Below are 15,778 nucleotides of genomic sequence, written 5' to 3' on the forward strand. Positions count from 1 at the left end.
GGCTGAGGGAAGACCCAAGTCAGAGTCTCATGGATGTTATTTCACAACCAGCCCTTGTAGGTACCACTGTAACAAATTATCCTGTTATTACTGTGCCTGGTCTTATTAGCTAGGAAAAATCCTGATTCTGGACAATATTATGCCAGGAAATTTGTCTTCCAGTTCCACTGTATCACCCAGGGAGAGGGGCAGTAGGAGTTCAGACTGAACCAGACTTTATAAGAATGCCTGCAACCTCCCTGAAAGTCCTGAGCTGAGTCAGCTTCAGTGTAGCAGTGCAAGGAACAGAGGAGTTGTTGGGGGTGTAGCACTCAGACTCTGGCAAAGAAGCGACTTGCACATCACTTCTGTAATGTCTCCTTGGAATATTTAAACTGCGTTCCCATCAGCCATCTCATAGGTTTACGCTTTTGTATATTTCTTGGTTTGCTTAGTAATGTAGGACTATGTTGTTTTTTAATGGCCTCTTGAGTGTCTTAGGTTCTACTTGTGTACATTTGTCTTCTCATTGGCTCCGACTTAACAGGCGGCTAGGTTCTTTCCCTCATCTCAGCTTTCTGTATAGTTCCTTCACCTTAAACCCCTGAAGCAATATTATTATCAAATCTCTTATTTTTTTCTTAAATTCATAAAGTAAGTACTCCTCTAAGTCTTTAAATTTCCCATACTTAGCGCCTCACCTTCACTCTTATGTTAGTGTTCGACCCTCCCTGTCATAAGCCTCAGGCTCTCGCCTGTCTTTGCCCGCCTACTGTGCTCCCTCTCAGCAGGTTCTGACAACCACACAAACTTTCTCAATCACAAAGTTAGCTTCCTTTCTCCCCTCTCTTGCCTTCACGCATGTCCTCTGATAACTCTCAGTAGTAGCCTTTCAACTCAACTGAAGTGTCCCAATAGACTTAGACCCCATACCAACCTTTTCTACTTGTCTAACATTATTCTGCCTTTCAAATTTCCTGAGCATCTAACACTCCTCAGCCAACCATCTCCCATTTTCTATACCCACATCATCCTATCTCATCATAGAACAATCACAAATAATAAATTGTCTTAGTGTGCATAGAGCATAGAGGATCAACTAAGGGCGGAAGTGTAACCCTAAGAACCATCGAATACAAGTACTGTAACATTGAATATGCAGATGCTGTTACAATCAGAAGTCATTCTTTAGGCAGAACATAAGGACAGAGTCCAAATCATAATATATATTCACTCAATCACAAGTGCAAGGAGAAGCAAGGAAGGTGCAGATCTCCAACTTCTTCCATCCCTCCCAAGGCAGAGAGAGGAGTCAAAGGGAAAAGAAAACAAATACCAGGTAACAGAAATCTATGAAAGTTCATAGAAGGGTTGAAGAATATAAATGAGCTCAAAGAGGAAATGAATCAAGTTCACAGCAATCTCACTCAATAGATCATGGTGAATTTGGGGGAAATACGTAAACAAAAACTGACAAGCTAACCAAGATGGTTAAGACCTAAATGACAGATTCACCAAGGACATGAAATCCTTGAAGAGATGTCAGAAAAAATACTTGAAATAAAAAACTGTATAAAATTCATAACTTTCAGAAATGACCAATACAAATACGAAGTGTCTGATATTGAGAACAAAAGAGTAAGTACCATAAAGCGTTCAGAGAAGCCAAAAAAAATAAGAGAGCAAGAGAAGAGTATCCAGCAGCTACAGGATGACAAGAAGACCTTCTAAGGCTAATTGGAGTTAGAGAAGAACTAGAAGATAGAACAGCTGGATTTACTAACATGCTTACAGAAATCACACAAGAGGGGCCGGGGAGATGGCTCAGTGGAATAAGCACTTCCCCTGGCAAGCACAAGGGCCTGAGTTCAATCCCTGGTTCTGCCAGAAAAAAGAAATCACACAAGAAAATTTCTCAAATATAACAAAAGAGTTTAAAACACAAGTAAGTGGGCTGAGGAGATAGCTTGGCATCTAAGCACCTGCCTGCCAAGTGCAAGGACCCAGGTTCAATCCCTGGTACCACATGCTGTGCCAGCCCTAGGTGTGGCCATGCCAGCCACCAAAACCAGGCATGGTGGCACATGCCTGTAATCCCAGTGCTGGGAAGGCTGAAACAGGAGGATCACTATGAGTCTGAGTATAGCAAGACCCTGTGCCAAATAAATAAATAAAAATATTTAAAAATAATAACAAATTTTAAAATATAAAATGTAAGTAAGAAATGCTTATAGAACAGTGAACTATGATGAAAAAAAAGCTCAACAAAGCATATCCTTATTCACTTACCAGCTATCCAGAAAAAAATTAAAGTTTTTTATTTTATTTTTTATATATGTAGTACAGGGTCTACAGGGTCTCACTACACATATCAGACTCATAGTGATTCTCCTGTTTTCACCTCCCAAGTGCTGGGATTACAGGCATGAGCCACCATGCCCGGGCTCAGTTGCTGCCTCAGCAGCCCTGGGGGCAGGGCCGGCACAACACACTGGGGATTGAACCCTGATCCCTGGGCCTGCCTAAGCAGGTGCTTTAATATGCTGAGCTATGTGGCTGGCCCTAAAAACCAGAATTTTAAAAGCCACAAGGAAAAAGTAAATATCACATATAAAAGTAAATCAATCAGAGTAACAGCAGACTTCTCTCAACACAAACCTTAAAAGGTAGAAAAGTTTGGGGTGAAGGAATGAAGCTCTAAAAGCAAATATCTTTCACACCAGATTAACCTACTGTAGTGGAGTAACTAATGGGCAACTGGTAACACCCAGCTGAACTGAATGAGTATGGCTCTGGGTGTGGAAGGCCCACCTGAGGATGGCTGCCAACAACATAAAAGGAGAACTGGAGGGGAAGATGGTGCTGTTGACCATGAACCAAATGCCTCCTAAGTTCTTTTCAGGTTCACAGTTAACAATTTCACAACTTCTCTAAAGACATCGGGAGGGGTTATATATAGTGAGCCCAATCCAGGTGAATAGATAAAATCTTAGCCTTATTTGAAAGTTTCTTCCAGTGGACTAGAAAATCTTGACACTTAAAACTTAGAAAGTTGTGAGATCATCTTATCATTCAAGCTGTATTACTCAGTCAGGCTACCATAACACACTTCTTGAAAGACAGTTGGAGAGGCTCAGAGTCCGAGGCTGGTGTATGAGCCCAGTCCAGTTCTGAAGAAGGTGCTCTTCCTGCTAACAGAACTGCCCCCTTCTCACCACATCCACACACAGGTGGGAGCCTTCTGGAGTCTCACCTTAAAAGGCCACTAATCCTGTCAAGGAGGGTCTACCCTCTTGAATTTACCCAAATCTCATTTTCTCCCAAAAGCTGTCTCTCCAGATGGTGCCACCTTGTGATAATGGAATGCATTGCTTGGACAACTCAGCCAACAGTGGGATTCTGTGTTGTCCTCTTCATTTTCATTCCTCTGATCTCCTTTCCTGTTCTCCACTCTAATATCTAACCAGAAAACACTTGCCTGGCCTAGGCAGTTCCCTTTTTCCCTTCATGGTGAACGCTGCTTTGCAGCTCTCTTCTCTCGTTCAGCTTTCTGACCATCTTGCTCAGGCAAACTCCTCATCCCAAGATCTTGGTTTCTAGTGTCAGCCTCAAATAAAAGGAACTAGGATTCCTAGAAAATGCCTAATTCTAGGACTGGTATAGAAAATATAGAAAATTATCTTGGAGCATCTCACAGTGCTAAAAATAAGGAAATACAAAAAAAATCAGTGAAATAATATTAATCTGTTAGAGTGGCCATAACCCAATATCATAATCTGGGTGACTTAGACAACAGAAAATTATTTCTCACAGTTCATGAGGCTAGAAATCTAAGATCAATGTGCTACCATAGCTGGTCTCTGGAAAGGTCCCCTTCCTATCTTACAGACAGCCACCCTCTCACTACATTCTCACATAACCTTTCCTCTGTGCATATATATTCACTCACACACACACGCATACATGTGTGCATTCACATGTACATACATACAGCAAGTTGGGGAGGCAGTTCTGTGTTTCTTTTTGTCCTCTTTTTCCCCTTCAGGTGTTGAGAGTTGAGCTCAGAGCCTTACTCATGCTAGGCAAGCGCTCTGCCTCTGAGCTTCACCCCCAGCCCTCTTTTTTTTTCTTATAAAAATGTCATACCTATCAGATTAAAGCCCTGTCCTGTAACCTCACCTTAACTTTTACTTCCTCTTTATCAGCCCTCTCTCCAAGTACAGTCACACTAGGATTTAGAGCTTAAACATGAATTTAAGGGGAATACGGTTCTGCTCATCACACGGCTTTATATCAAACAGACACAGAGGTCACCTGAAAGGCTTTCTTAATGGCAAAGCTGAGAAAATTTGGGCAACAGAATAAATAAGTAGTCATGGCACATGAAATCCATAATATTAAATGCATGGGTTACATATATCAGTAAATGGAGAGAAAGAGACAAATCCTTCATGCAGATGAATTCCAAACAACTTGCCCTCGTGGAGCAGGAGGAGCATAATTAATTCCCCTCTCTTTATTGTAGGGCAAGTATTATAACTTCCATCCAAAATGGACAATGTGCAAAGATAGAAAAAAAAGGTCAAACGACTAAGGTCAACTTCTGCAGTGATAAATCACATTGATAGTGTAAGATGTTACGAAAATATCATCGCTGTCATTTTCCTTCCAGCCACACATAACCATAGTCTTACCATGAGCAAAACTCAGATAGTCCCAATAGTGAAGCATCTGTGTGTGTGTGTGTGTGTGTGTGTGTGTGTGTGTGTGTGTGGCGGGCTCAGCCCACCATAGGGGCAGGGCTGGCATGGCATGTGGTGCCAGGGATCAAACTATGGACCCTGAACTTGCCTAAGCTTTCCTGAGCAGGCACTTTAGACCACTGAACTACCTCACCAGCCCCAACAGTAAAGCATCTTAAAAAAAAAAAAAAAAAAAAAAAAAAACTAATCAAAACAACAAGAAACAAAGAAAGTCTAAGAAATTGTAACAACCAAGAGAAGGCTAAAGGGACCAGACCGCTTCTGTATCCTGGCTGAGATCTGCTATGGCCTACATTATGTCCTACCTCAAAACTGAAATGAACCAAAAAGAAAGTGTCCACTGAAGGCCTAAAGCTCAGCCCTTTACAGTCTGACCTGACTTGGAAGCAGGATGGCTCTAATGTGACTAGTTAAGGTGAAATCTGACCAGAGCAGAGTAGGTGCCCAATCCAGTGGGACTGGCACCCTAGAAGAAGATAGTGACCACACATGGGGAGTGGATGGCACTTAACAATGAAGGCTGAGGCTCATGCTCTGCAACCCCAAGCAAAGAATCACCAGAAAACAGCAGAGCAACAGAAACTGGAGGAGGGCAAGTGGGGACAGCCCCAAGTTCTCAGAGGGAGCATCATCTAATGGCTCCTGGGCATCTAGCCTCCAGAAGAGTACCATAATAAATTCCCAGTGTTTCCAGCCACCGAATTTGTGCAACTTTTTAATAGCAGACATAGGAAACTAATGTAGGATATGGGAACAGAAAAAAAAAAGTAAAATAATAATAATAAGGAAATCTGAATAAACTGTAGACTGTAGTTAATTAAAATGTATTACTATTGGTTCATTAATTAGAACAAATGTACTATAATGTAATGTAAGATGTTAATAATGGGAAAAACTCAGTGTGAGGTACATGGAAACTTTATTATCTTCTCTGTTTTTATAGCAATGTAAAACTTCTAAAAATAAGATATTTTTATAATAAGCCTTCTTTATATTTTAGAAATTGCTAGTCTTAATTTCTCTAAGCTCTGACTTTAAAACCACTTGCTTTTATGTAGTTTACGTCAACTGCATACTGATTTTAAAGAATCAGCAATTGGTCCACCAAAAGCTGTCCTATAGGCACCAGGCCTCCTGACAGTCTCCTGTCCTTCTGTCCCCTCACACAAGTCCTGGAGCATTGCTGGAGTCCCTGAAGCCAGTCATGTCTGAACTCCTTACTCCCCCTCTGATACAGTAACCACCCATATTTTAGTCTTAAAGTCAAACCTTTTATGACACCTGTAAAAGGCAAGTTCTTTGTGGTATGAGAGCACACCAACACAGAGAAACACTGGAAGCCAGCATAAGACCAAGCCCGCCAGACTCCACGCTATTTCTACAAAGTACCACAGTGTCTCACTCCTCCGCGCCCTCCCAACATCATCTTGGAAGTTCTGACAAGACTGCCTTCTCGGTGCCGGGGAGATGGCTCAGTGGAAGAAGCACTTGCCTGGCAAGCACAAGGGCCTGAGTTCAATCCCCGGTTTCACCAAAAAAAACAAAAAAAAAAAAACAAAACAAAAACTGCCTTCTCCCTTTCCATCTCATGAGGGGGGTGTGTTGTATTTAATAACTTATACTCAGTGTCTAACACGGTGCCTAAAAGTGACAATTACGAAGAGGGTAGAGTCCCCAAGACGGACCTCACATCTGACACCACTGCAAATTCAGGGGATGCCCAAACCATCCTTGGGTCTCTTAAGGCTTTTTCTACATATTTTTTATTAGTGTGTCTGTAATACACAGCTCCTACATTTCCTGTGTGGAGTTGGAGTATGCACATAACACAGCTCCGTTCCTTTCATCCTCCCCCCCCCCATCTTTCTCTTGATCCCTTTTCTTTTTCCCACTGGAATGGAAGCACATAACTCACTAAAAGTGATTATACTTATAGTTGCATTTTAATGCAGATTAGAATAGGAAAGGACAGGGCAGAGTCCAGAAATGCCAACTGGGAAGCTTCCATGGTCCTCTGCATAGTTTAAAGACACAAGCCTCTCCTAGTGTCAGTATGCCTGCCATACCACCAGTGAGCCTTTTCTGGACCCAGCATCCAGAGCTCTTCTGGAAGTCCCATCACACAGGCGCGATTGGGTGACTGAGCACCCAATTTATTCAAGTCTCCGGGTCAATTGACAACTCACGGCTCAAAGCCCTCACTCTAAGGCGCATTGTTCGGGCCTGATAAGCTCTGCCCTTAGACCATGTGAACATAACCAGTCTCCTGCTAAATCACATTATGAGACTACACAGTAAAACTAAGACCCTGAGGCAAACAAAGATACCTTCATTAGCTATAGCAGTTCAAAGGCCAGAGAGTACGTCCCAGAAGTCTGATGCGAGGGCCGGGTCTTGTCTGTTGGCAAGACCAAATTCTCTGCTGCACACTAACACATACAGGTTCTCAAAAACTGTCACATGAAGGAAGGAATGAAGTGTTGACTGTAATGCTCCACACATGGCTAGCACTGCGTCATGTAAAATTCATTAATCCATCTCATGTTCATCACTCACCGTAGCCAAGAGGTGGGAGCAGCCCACAGGCCCCTGAGCTGACGAATGGATCAACAAAACACGGCACGGATAACCACAACAGGCATCTAGTATATGGATCCTGGAAATTTCAACATATGCTAGGCAAGCAGACCTTGCTTGAGGATATCATACCAAGTGAAATAAGCCAGATTCTATTTGTTTGGGGTAGCTGATTAGTCAAACTAATAGAAAGTAGAATGGTGTTCATTGGTAGCCAGGACAAGAAACAGTAGGGAGTTCATATGTAGTGGGTACAGAGTTTCAGATTTATAAGATGCAAACGTTCAGAGCTTGATGGTGGTGGCAGATCGCAACAATGTCAAGGTGCCTCAGGCCGATGAATCTTAGAAGTGTTAAAGATAGTCAGTTTTATGCTTTTCGCTTTTTAGCGTAATTTAATTTTTTTAAAACAGAATGGCTAATTTATTAGCCCAACATAATGATAACTGTCAGTACTGTCCCTGTTTATGTAAAACTCATCGAGTACTTAGGCAGAGAAGAACTAATTAAAACACGAGCGGCAGATGTTTTCCGGAAAGACGGTGCTAAAGCAGCAAAGCTCATTACCCAAAGAGCCGCCAGCTCACAGCGGACGCGCACCCATCCCTGGATTCGTGAAGCTTCCGCACTTTGCGTCAGCCGCGCTCTCCCCGCGGCCCACTCCCTGGATCTCAGCGTGATCTCGTAGGACCAGAGGGAAATGACTTTCAATATGCGAACCCGTGATTCTGACAAAGAAGACAGAAAACCACAGCATTTAGTTTCTTTCATACCTTTCTTTCTCTACACAGTGTAAAGATCTTCTTTTGCAAAAATTTTAAAACAACAAGCAAAACCATGAAAAGGAACCTCATTAATAATTTGTAAACTTGCATTTTTTCTCTTTGTTGCTTTTCCAAATATAGATATTTTTTCAATACAGTGACTTACTAATATTCTACTGTAAGTTACATTGAAATTGTGAGAATGCCGGTAACAGATGGGTATAATACTCTATCAACCCTACTAACCAGAACCTTTTCTTTGAAATAATACAGCCTTATAGTCTTCACTATTTCAACCTCTGTCTCGGTTACTCTTCTCTCATTGCTGGGACAAATACCCAGCACTCAAAATGAGGGAAGGAAAGGTTTATTAACTCACAGTTAATGGAGGTTTCAGTCCATACTCCGCTGGCTCCAAGAGTAGCACATGGCAGAGAGCAGCCTTTCATGGTGGTGGCAAAGGGCAGGGAGCAAAGGGAGCAGCAGCAGCTCAGACAGCTAGCTAGCCTCTCTCTCCTCCTTACACTCAAATGCAAATTACCTGACCCATGTGGTCAGCATCCACACCCGCCATAATCAATCACAAACTCCAGGAGCCACCCCAAGACTGCACGAGGCTTTGAGGGGACACAGAGACACAAACCATAACAGCCTACAATGAAGAAGCCTTATAATCTGTCTAGACCCCCTTCTCCACATTCAAATTACAGAAGATCCCCAGTTTTCAACTAAGCAATAAGTAGAGTAATATGTAGGTAAAATGCTTAAAATTCTCTAGAAAAATGGATCCTTGGCTCCATAGGATTGCTCATGAACATGCTAACAATTCCATCAAATGTCAAATACTAAATGGATAATGGTTTGACTATAAGTAAAAATATTCATTTACTTGTTCTACAAATGCTTACAAGCAATGCTGCTAACTAGGACTTAGACACTGAACTGAGCCTCGTAGCAGCCAAGGCAATGGACTATAGGAGCTGAGCTTTCATCAGCATTGGAATGCTTGAATGTGATAACTGTGACCATGTGAATCTCCCAGTCTAGTTCTTCATCTATAGTGTGGAGAGTGATAGCACCTGTTCTTTGAGAATTTGGAGTGTACAGTACATGGCACAGTGAGCAGCATCCACAAAGCACCCAGCACATGCACTATATTATTATGAAAGTATATAAAACCCAACTCTTGCTCTCATGGTTTTGTTAAAGCATTCATCTTTCTCACTCCAGTAGCTCAAGGGTGGTCAGAAGCAGCTGACACTCATGATGCAGAGCTGACCCTCGGCTCTTCTGCCGCCTTCTCTCTGCACCTCCTGTGAGTAGCTCGTGCCCATGTCCTCCCACAGGAATAGTGTCTGCTTATCCACCTGCTCTTACAGCACCTCCTTTCCTCTTTACCATCATTTCCGCATGATGATGAGATTTGGGAAGAGACGGAGGAGCCCTGCTTTAGCTCAAGGATTGGCATAACACTCTCAGGCCAAATCTGATCCAATGCCTGACTTGGTAAATAGTTTTATTGGAACAGAGCCACACCTGTCCCTGTCCACACTGTTTATGGCTGCTTTTGCATTACAATAATAGAGTTCAGTCATCGTGTGCCATAGTCACATTCTCATTGCTGGGACAAAGTTCTTGACACCCACAACTCAGAGAAGGAAACGTTTATTTTGGCTCACAGTTTCAAGGCCTAGCTGGCTGCCTCCAAGGCAAGATGGCATGACACAGGGGGAGATGCAGGAGAAGCTGCTGATGGCATAGTAAGGGGCAGCAGAGAGAGATCAAGGCAGGAGCTGGGGGAGGAAATAGACCCTGCAGTCACTCTTCTACCTAGACCCCATCTCCTAGAAGTAAGTCAGATTAATATTATCCCCTAAGTCAGATCACCTTTCAAAAGCCCCATCTTCGAGCACATGAGACATGGGGGTGGGGACACCCATATAATATAGACCATCACTTTGTGACACAGATGTTCCGGATGACCAAACAATGTCACCGGTTCCTACACTAGATGATGATGGTGACAATGATGAGCAAGCTCAGGCAGTTCTGCCTCACACTGAGCACAGCGAATCCTATACACGGAAATGTCAGCTCTGTGCAGTGTACAAAGGCACTGAAGTTCAAAGATGTTAAGTCAAGTAATAAGACTCAATAAATCACAGTAACAATGATGACTCCCAAGTCTGTTTTCCTGGACTCACACAAAGCTGAGACGATCAGCATGTGCACCACCACCCCTGGCTCCGATTTCTTAATTACCTTCACTTCCAGGTTCCTTCCTTTCTGCAACTATCCCTTTTGCCTCACCTAGGGTTGTAAGCTAAGACAGAAGACACCAATAACATTTGAATTTGAGACAACAAATGATGCTTTTAATATAAGAACAATACAATACTGGGGACCCACACAGGGTGTCTCATATTTTTACTTGCTAATGCTGGCAACCTCACTCCCACCCCAACATTTTGGTGGAAGGAGTAGCAGGGCTTTTACTTTACCCAGAAGGCCTCCGGGGGTAGGAAAAGGTGCAGCTGAAGGGCACATGCCCCAGCAGGTGGGCAGCGCACACACAGCATTTCACCTTGACAAAACGGACACAACCGGCTGCACGCAGGTCTCACTTGCTGAAATGTGTGTGAGTAGCACTGGGATGGTAAAGTGCAGATTTTTTTCCCCTCTAAGTAAAACTTGTTCATTCATAGTTATTCTTTCTGATAGCTTAGATTCTTAAAATAAATAAATTAACCAAGTAAATTACATGCTCCTCAATGTGCCGGTGGTGCAGAACTGGCAGATTCCCCCCCCCCTTATTTCCTTTACCTGGATCATACTGAGGAATTAAAATGACCATTAATTTTAATGTAGTCATAAAGTATACAGAGTCCTCTCCTGATTTATTAATTCCATAGGGGAAAAATTCAACAGATCAGGTTGCTATAAAGTGAAGGATACGCAACACATATGCCTCTAAAATGTTCCTCAGTGAATTGCAATAATTCACATCCTTGAAATTCCTGCTTACAAATTCCAACCTGTTTCTCAGCCCATAGTCACTTTTGATTACAGCAAATAAAAGCTTATTCTAAAAATCCTTAAATAAGAGATTTTTGTTCCCTTTTTTGACTCGGTAAACATCAGATCCTTCATGTGCTAAGATTTCCTTTAGGGAGTAGATGTTAGGGTTGGAGCTCATGCAGTTTCTCACCTTTTACCTTATAAAAGAACAAAAGCAAGCGAGACTGGTGTGGAAAAGGGAAGCAACAGCGCTGGTGAATCTAGGGACACAGCTCGGAGCCAAGCTGTTCACCTCTTAGACTTCACTTACACTCTGCCTCTGTGCTTTTAGCAAGTACTTGCTAAAGCCTCTCAGGGTTTTTTCAAAATGCATTAAAAAAAATAGAATAATATATTTCTTGTCTCCAGGAGATGGTCTACGTCAGCATGCGTACAAACCTCAGTCCATAAAAGTATTACTTTCTCATAAATTTTTTTAACCAAACACTGAGAAAATTTTCTGTACCAGAACCAAGTTATTAAAACCCTCCACACTCTGATGTTGTGCTATTCTTAATATTTTAGGGGGGGGGGAAAGAAAAAGAAAACCGAGAAAAAGAATTGATTACTAGAAATAAATGAATCAGCACAGTGAAAGGGAAAGTTTGAGCCAAAAGGATTTTTTTTCAAATTTCAATGGGGTTTGTTGGTTTAAATAAATAAAATCACATACAAGTCATTTCCCTTTTCCAAGGGAAAGCTGTCAGCAGGATTCGGACCTTTAGGCATGTGCTGAATTTGAATTCTACAGGGTGATCACAAGAAACAAATGCTGAGCACTTCAGAGCTCTTCTCCCAGGTAATATTCCCCAGCTCACCTCAGAGCACCAAGCGAAAGCTGACTGCTGCAGACTTGGGTCTTTAAAATGGTCTTAGATCCCAAATGCATGAACCAGTCAAGGCGCCTGGCACGCCTTCTCCGCACAGAGAATATTAGACTGATTGCTGCCACCTGTTCGCATGAACTAGGCTTTCCATGCACCTGTGGCTCACCATAGGAAAAGAAATTCACTAGTGCTTCACCCTCTGTAAAGGGAAGAGAGGGTAAAAGCCATCCTCAGCTGCTAATTTATGTGGGGCCACAAAGAAAAATGTAACAAACACATAACAAATCATAATGTCCCCTGGTTTATACTATGCCAGAAAACAACTTGAAACTTAACAGATGCAATGAAAGGCAGAGAAGATTGGGACAAGAATGGAGAGGTTCTTATCCTCCTAGGTTCTGTAGCTTTAAGAGAGCAAGGAACAAAGTTACAAGGTCCCAAAACTCCCTTCATCCACCCTGGAGCCCAGGGTAACACCTACGCACCCTATTTCTCATGCCTTGCTTTAAGCTCGCTCTCTCTCTCTCTCTCTCTCTCTCTTTCTCTCTCTCTCTCTCTGGAAAAGTTAGACATAGATGCATAGTCAATCATAATTTTAGAACACAGTAATTTAGTAAGAACAGTACCATTGACCCACAGGGGATTGAAGAGGTACAATTAAATTGAGTGGGTGGGGTGGTGCGTGAGCAGCATATCCAGAATCATGTGGAGAACCCTAAACTGTCAGGCTCCTGGCAACAATGCTGATGTACAGAGGACAGGAGGTGCCACCATGGAAAAAGGAGAGAGGAAAAGGATGCATCTAGTCTTTTCCTGCCTAGCGTAGAGGGACACGGATTAAAATCAGATGGGTGTTCACACTAGCTGTAAGTGGCCCCTGACCCTCAGAAAGCTTTCCATGTTCCTCTGTTTGAAGTCATGCAGGCTAGATCAGAGAGAGAAAAAGGAAGGGGGAAAGAAGAAAGGGAGAAGACGAGGGAGCAGAAGGGGAAGAGGAAGAAAAGACTGGTTAAACATGGAACCAGGTACTGAGGAGAGCTAAGAATTTGCAAAGTTTGAACCACTGCCCTTAAAGTACTCAGGGGAGAGGCTGTGTGTTAGGGGAGCAGCTGAGAGGGAGACATGTAGAGAAGCCTCAGTTTCTTCTCTTTTCCTGAGCAGTTCAGTTCTTGCCACAACCATGTGGCTCTGCATAGCAAATGGGAAATATCCTCAGTCACTGTTACACTGCTACTCCCCAGTGGGCAGTGTCTCCACTGCCCTTGTCAGCTGCTCTCAGCCACCCAGGCCTGTCAGTCACACAGAAAGGATTGTAACAATGTTTCTGAGGAAAACCTTTGTTCTTCTTCATTGCATGCATAGTAGGAAATGCCCCCCAGCCAGTCTGTTAGTTGTCGGGGTCACAGTACCTGTTCCCTCTGGTTCTTAGAAACAGCTGGTTACTGTGATGCATAGCTGGTCACTAGGACGCACACTGTAAGAACCCACCCAAGACAGCCGAGGACTCTGCCTCTGCACTTCCTCTTCGCTGCACTTCCCCTTCGCAACCAATCCCATGAAAACCTCTCTCCCTGAGCTTTTGGGGCAAGATATTTTGGGAATGATCCCAGTCAGTGCTTGTCAACATAAAAGAAATATGACTCCAGATCCTGGGTGATATTTGTGGGTTTTCTACTTGTCATTTCACGTGTCACCCTCATACAGGAATGGTGCCCAGGGTTATATCTTTGTGCACAGACTGCCATAAAGAAAATCAACCTCAGGGAATGCCCTCACAGAGCAGGGGAGGGAGAACCCGTGGAAAGTGATGCTGTTGAAGGACAAATGGGTGAGGGACAGCAAATGCTGTGAGTCCTGGCCAAGTTCTAGTTCAAGGTAATAAACACACTGTAGACAGCAAACACTGCAGGCTCTTGCCACATGGTCCGGACATAATGCCAGTGAAATTGTGCATCGAGGGGTGCTCTCTGAAATCTACCTCAGCTGAAGCTTCCCACCCTACCACACTAAGAGATCCTATAAGAACAGGCCCTAGACCATGGTACTGCACCACAGAGCAGGCAGACATCCTGGAGGGCGCTGAAAACTGGAGCACAGAAGAGCAAAGTCAACCAGAGAGAGGCACGGGAGTCGTCAATGGTGATTCCACGGAGGTCCCCCTCCCAAAAGACAGCCTGGAGAGGACAGCAGTGAAAAGGACAAAGACATCACGGAGGTGAGACCTCAGGTCAGCAGCCTCCTCAGAGTGGGCACCAAGGCAACTTGCCCACAGATGCAGGTGCCCAGAAAACACAGAAACCATAGTATGGCAAAGGCACCAGCCACCAGCGGGGAATTCCTCCGCTCTTGGTCTTGGGCCAAGCAAGGCGAAGTGACCACCTCCACCATCACCAGGCCATTCATCCAACACTGAGAATGATCATAAAATTCTAGTATTAACAAACAAAAGATCAGAACTGAAGACCTTAAGTGCTTCCCTGTGTCCAATAACCGCGTAGCTAGAGCGAGCTGCACCATCTATGCAGAATGGAACATCCCTATTTTTACACAAAAATCTCTTCTCTGCAATAACAAAGGTGTTGTTTTATTTTATTTTTTACTTTTTTATTTGTTAATATTTGATTCTAGTTCACACTCATCTATAAAGGTGTTGTTTTAAAAGACCTGGTTTTTTCTCAGTTCACAATGGTTTTTAAATTACTGGACATCTAGTCAGGTTGAGAATTTTAGATATTTTATCTTTAACTTTTACAAAACTTTTGAACTTGATTATGTCCACAAAAAGATCAGCAACTGCAAGCATTTATTATTGAAGGCTTAAATAAAGAAAGAGGGATGACTCTGTGTCTTCCCGTGCCCACTGGTCTCTGGGGCCATGGGCAAACCCTTTGCATGAAGACCACTGGCCAAGCTCTAAATGCATCCAAGAGCCAGGTCCTCATGCCAGAGTGCTCCCTGGCACTAACGCAAACTTGAAAGAGGCAGATTCAAACTCACGCTGTGTCAGATGTCTGAGTAGGCCAGCAGCCACTTCTGCTTCCTGTGCCACTTTCTCAGATCATTCTGTGTCTCTCCAATTGACTTTTAGAGAATTATAGTAGGCCGGGTAGGGGCTGCACGGTAGGTTCTCCTTAAACAAACCTCAATCCCCTGCAGCTTGAACTTGGAGAGTGCCCAACAAAGGTGTTTCTGAGGTAGGAAATACACCTCAGGGCACCTCAGAGTTGCGTTGGGAAGGAATGTAATTTGGAATAAGTGTACCTTGAAGTAGGCATTATAGCGCAGCTTACTTACACTTTTAACCAAAACTCTCTCAGGTACATATGTAAAAAATCATAAGCAGAGGGCATGGTGGCATACTCCTCCAATCCCAGCACTTGGGATGCCAACCTGTGATGCCAACCTGGAAGCATAGTGAGTTCAAGGCCAGCCTGGACCACATAGTAAGACCCTGTCTCAAAAGCCAAAACACAAAACAAAAACCTGATTCTTATAATCATAATCCAGAGAAACCATAAACTACTAAACTATTTTCTGAATCATCAAACAAGAACAATGTGGTATGTTTTAGTTGCTGTATTAATATATTTGAAGTCTTTAAAAACCCATATCCCGAGACCCAGTCCTAGCCCAGGTCCGGTGAGTGTGTGGAGAGCTTCCTGCTACCCTGCGCCGGCGGGACCAGTCCCAGCCTAGGCGCAGCGTGGGCCGGATCCTCTCCCACCCCCTTGGGCCACCACCCACCACTCCGCCTTACCTCCCCCACCCCTCCTGCAGAGTAGGAATTTCTGCCAACTTCCAGGAACCCCCA

At 43.5% G+C, this 15,778-nt stretch overlaps 1 protein-coding gene across 3 annotated transcripts in view; it reads right to left on the reverse strand.

Moving 5' to 3' along the window:
• Nucleotides 1-15,778, reverse strand: part of Upp2 (uridine phosphorylase 2) — a 273,249-nt gene that overhangs the window by 84,187 nt on the left and 173,284 nt on the right. Inside the window, exon 1 of one of the 3 annotated variants that reach the window (XM_023713630.1) lies at nucleotides 7,887-7,967. The exons of the other annotated variants lie outside the window; for them this stretch is intronic. The gene's annotated coding sequence lies outside the window, so the exon portion shown is untranslated. Of the gene's footprint in view, nucleotides 1-7,886; nucleotides 7,968-15,778 lie in introns of those variants that run through there. 3 annotated transcript variants of the gene reach the window in all.

The sequence above is a fragment of the Octodon degus genome, unplaced genomic scaffold (assembly GCF_000260255.1).
Source record: "Octodon degus isolate 3935 unplaced genomic scaffold, OctDeg1.0 scaffold00032, whole genome shotgun sequence".
NCBI classification, from domain to species: Eukaryota; Metazoa; Chordata; class Mammalia; order Rodentia; family Octodontidae; genus Octodon; species Octodon degus.